General features: G+C 43.8%; 1 pseudogene; it reads right to left on the bottom strand.

The window, feature by feature from the left end:
* Window positions 1-1,045: 1,045 nt before the first annotated feature.
* LOC108523735 (60S ribosomal protein L21 pseudogene) lies at window positions 1,046-3,329 on the bottom strand (annotated as a pseudogene).
* Between the last annotated feature and the right edge of the window lie 400 nt (window positions 3,330-3,729).

Genomic DNA, 3,729 nt, shown 5'->3' with positions numbered 1-3,729 from the left:
GCCTCTTTCCCACTGACCTCTGATGTGATTCAGAATCCCTCTCAACATAGCACTCAAGAGGGAGTTGACATGTGAACCGACACCCAGTTGCCAGCTTGGTTTTTTTTTTTTTTAACCTGCTGCTTTCAATTCAGAAGGGTGCTGGAAGCTCTCACCCTTCTCTTCAGTTTTCTCTTTATTTACATTCAACCATGGCAGGGTCACAAATTAACTTTACGCCACAAAGATGTCTAGATAAAGTGCTTTTGTATTGCTCCATAACTGCTCTCTGTTGCCCTTACTGGACAGTGGGGAGGGGGCAAGGAAGGGTTCTGTACTTTAGGTCAGCACTGCTCAAGCCCGAATGTGCCTGTGAATCCGTTAGGGGCCTGATCAATATGCAGATTCTGATACCTTAGGTCTGGAGTCTCAGGTCTGGGACCTCAGAGTCTGTTTCTAATGAGTTTCCACCTGAAGCTGTTGGTTTGGGGCTCATACTTTGGGTAGTAAGGCTTTTAGACACTACAAGAAGCCTAGTCTGGGATCATAATTTAAATAGTCTCCTTATGAGACTCTTTAGTCTCTCTTACATACAATACTTAGTTGTTCAGAGTTCTGTTCTGTTCCCTCCCCTTGCTCCTCTCAGGGATGGTGTCTGGATATATGAAGAGGGAGTGTGTCTTCAGTACCTCTGTGGCAGAATGGGGAGAGGGTATCCATGAGTCTACATGGAGTCTCCAAGGTCACCCTGTGGCAGGTCTGGGCTGATTCGTGGTCTGGTGACCACTAAGTTACCACCAGGTTCCTCTCTGGGCCTGTGTCCAGACTAGGAAGTTAATCTGAAAGAGTGATCTTGTGAAGGTATTAATAAATGACATTGACTTCTTGTGTCAACACAGAGAATCTATGAACATCCAGAGAATTCTTTTTTTTTTCAGCCCAGAGGTCTTTTATTTATTTATTTTTTTAACACCTATTATGCCATGAATTCATAGGGAATAGGTTCCAGCAGCTCAGGCTCCTTCCCATTGGTTCTCACAAAGTGTGCTTCTCTGGGTGGAGCAGGCTAGCACTTCAGTTGAACCCAGATACCTTTCTCTTTGGCTTCTTTCTTTTTCTGATCATTTTCCTTCACGCATTTCAGGAAGCTATCTCGGCTATTAGAGTGCTTAATGTGCTCAATACGCACATTAATTCTCTTGGCAAGAATCTTGCCCTTAACTTGTTTGTTTACCACAATGCCAACAGCATGCTGGGTAACGTTGTAGACTCTCCCAGTTTTGCCATGGTAACACTTGTGGGGCATTTCTTTTTGAACTGTACCCATTCCCTTGATGTCTACGATATCACCTTTCTTATAGATTCGCATATACGTGGCCAAAGGAACAACTCCATGTTTTCTAAAAGTCCTAGAGAACATATATCGGGTGTCTCTCCTCTTTCCCTTTGTGTTCGTCATTTTGGCAAATTATTGGAAGATGGCGGTTCTGGCCAAAAAAGGCACATCCAGAGAATTCTAAGCACAATGGCAGCCTGGTGTTTGGCGACAGAGGGGATTTCCATTGACTCTCACGTCACATGCAGCTGCGTATTCCATCTAGGGGTAAGGCTGAGCTAAGATGCTCGGTGTCTCCAGACCTCAGTTTCTTTCACTGTAAGTCATATCTCATGGTAGTACTTTTTACTGTCCTCCTGTAGCTGCAGAGAAGTACAGTGAATCTACTTTTGGTTTCACCTCAATCCAAATGCAACCTGAACCCTCCTGAAGTAAAAGAGGATGGATGGAAGTTAATATCAAGTATGCCTGAGGATCCTGAACCCCAAATCGTGAGAATTCCAGAGCTAGGGGAAAACTTAACAATAGGTGAGTTTGTACTAACTATGATTTAGCCCCCCATTCATCCAGCTATCTGGCCATCAACATTTGTTAAGCATTTAAATGGGTCACAGAGCAATGCACTAGGCAATAGTCAATCATTTGAGATAAATGAACATATAAAGTTCAAGGCCACACTTCAAAGCATAAATTTCCTGTTGCCTTAATTCTCAACAGGAATGGAGCATAATTTCATTTCTGTGTAAACCTTGCTTCATGGGAGTCTTGACGTGAGTCCTGTTGAAAGCCCCTTTAAGGAACAGTCAAGAGTCCCTGACATTTTCTCTGGACAATTCAAACCAGAGGCTTTTAGAATGCTCCACAGATTGTCGCCAGAGCTCCCATTTACTTGCAAATCCACTTGACTACCAAAAGTGAAATGAGGAGAGCAGCCAGTCTTGTAAGAAAGAGGTCATTATTGCGCTGATGGAAACAAGTGGCCCAGACCCTTCCACCAAACTAACGCATTCTCCCAGCCCCTTTTCAGTTTGTTTCACATTTTGGAAAGAAGGAGTGGACAGATTGGGTGACTTGCCCAAGGCCACAACATGTGCCACAACTGAGGTTTGGAATGAGACATGTCGTTCCTGGTTTGCAGTACCTTTCCCTCACAGTCCTACCTCTCTGTGGCTACAGGGATACCAGGGTTGCCATGAAGACAAAAAGGAACAAAGTAGAAAGTGTCATGCAGCTGTATTATTTTTATAGCCCTATTGTATGTGACATCTTCCTGTTGTAAATTTGCTCTGTAGATGAAGAAAGGTAAGGATTTCATCATTCGGAGAGCAAATAAGGTCTGGTCACCAGTCCTGGAATTTATGGGAGCGCAGCCAGTGCTTGAGACTTTGAAAACGGAATGCTGATGGGCTTCGCCTCCAGCCCTGCCTCAGCTTGAGCCAACCATGTCAAAGGCAAGCAACTTAGCCGTGTACTATGGAGCAGAAAATTAACTCAAGGTCAGCAGTCCCAAAAGTGGAGATGTGAACAATGCACTGTGAATGCTCAAATGTATCTCAGCCTCAGTACCCTAACCATCCCAAAATACTGACCAACTTCATGAAATGAATATGAATTGTCTTACCTGGCACTCTTGCAGTTCACTAAGATGAGAAGGCAGCCCTGAGCCTCAAATTCCTTAACCAACTCTTGCTAACTCCCAACCTTTGGGGTCACAGGGCACTGGATGGATCCTGTTCTTCAGCCGGTCAGGACCTGGATGGATCCAAGCCTTGAATGAACAGACCAACAGAAGCTATGTTTTTCTACACTTCCCTGCACACCACTCATGTCTGGAATTCCTATCTTGACCACAGCCTGGAGGATGGCCTCTCCCCAGCATCTATGAAAACCATACCTGATGTTCAAACACACATCAGATGCCCATTGGATCCTGTCCTCAGACCTTCTGGCTAACCTGGCTGAAGTAGCCTCTGCAACCGGGGTTGTTTGCCTTTCACCTAAGTCTGTATCTTAGATTTTTTTCTTCTTTCCACCAGTGTAAGTTTTGGCAAGTACAGCAAGTGTGCCAACTCCCATTATGACATACATGGTCAGGGTCAGGGTGGAGTTAGGTGCAGGTCCATGTATTAGAAACTGTAGAAGTAGTAAGGGTTTTTTTTTTTGTTTTTTTTGTTTTGTTTTGTTTTGTTTTGTTTTTGGTATAAATGTATGGAGTACAAGTGTAATTTTGTTACATGAATATATTGAGTGATGGGAAAGTCAGGGCTTTTAGTATATCCATCACCTGAATAACATACATTGTATCCATTAAGGAATATCTCATCATTCACCTCCCTCCCTTATCCTTCCAAGTCTCCAGTGTCTATCCTTCTAGACTCTACATCCCTGTATACACGTTATTTAGCTCCCACTCA

The sequence above is a fragment of the Rhinopithecus bieti genome, unplaced genomic scaffold (assembly GCF_001698545.2).
Source record: "Rhinopithecus bieti isolate Rb0 unplaced genomic scaffold, ASM169854v2 scaffold_72161, whole genome shotgun sequence".
Taxonomy (NCBI): Eukaryota; Metazoa; Chordata; class Mammalia; order Primates; family Cercopithecidae; genus Rhinopithecus; species Rhinopithecus bieti.
This window is presented reverse-complemented; position numbering and strand designations above follow the sequence as displayed.